Here is an 843-nt window from a genome sequence, read left to right on the forward strand (position 1 = left end):
AGGATGTCCTAGAATATGATATATCGCAATTCTCATGAAAACATGCGCATGCACGTGCGCTGCAATCTGATTGCCTAAAACTTTAAATGGCTATAACTCCCTTGTTTTTCAACCAAACAGACTGGGATTTAGAACATAGACAGACATAATAGACTCCTACAAGAGGGTATGGTCAGTATGCACATGCAAGCACGTGTTTGCACGAGTACTTTGCTCTGATTGGCTGAAACAAAACTCTTAATATCTTTTTTGTTTTTAGACGAAATGCTTTGATATTTTAAACATAGTCATGCATTAAGATATCCTACAATATGATACATAATATTTTTCATCAAATTACGTGCTTGCACGTGCGCTGCAATCTGATTGGCTTACACTTTAAATGGTTATAACTTCCTTAGTTTTCAACCAAACAGAATGGGATTTAGAACATAGATCGACATAATAGACTCCTACACGATGGTATGGTCATTATGCACATGCATGCACGTGCGTGCACGTGAAATGAGAAAAATTAAAATACACTCAAATGAGCGTTTTTTAAAAATATTTTTGGAATAAATGCTTAAATATTGTGTATATTTTAATACATTGAAAGTGTAGACAAGATGATATGGTCATTACGCACATGCATTCACATGCGCACGCGTGCAATGGTAAAATTGAAATATACTTATAATACTTCTGGAAAAACGTTGTCAAAGACTAAAGTAGGAAGAGTTTGTCTTATTTAATGAGGCTTACATGGAATATGGCACCAAAAGGGAGTTGGGGAGCGTTTGGGGAACATCTGTAACGGTCCCCGTTACAATTAGCCCTAGTTTCTTATTTCTTTGTTTACAG

The sequence above is a fragment of the Saccostrea cucullata genome, unplaced genomic scaffold, assembly GCF_032062105.1.
Source record: "Saccostrea cucullata isolate Sc308-1 unplaced genomic scaffold, CSIRO_AGI_Scuc_v1 ctg607, whole genome shotgun sequence".
Lineage (NCBI taxonomy): Eukaryota > Metazoa > Mollusca > Bivalvia > Ostreida > Ostreidae > Saccostrea > Saccostrea cuccullata.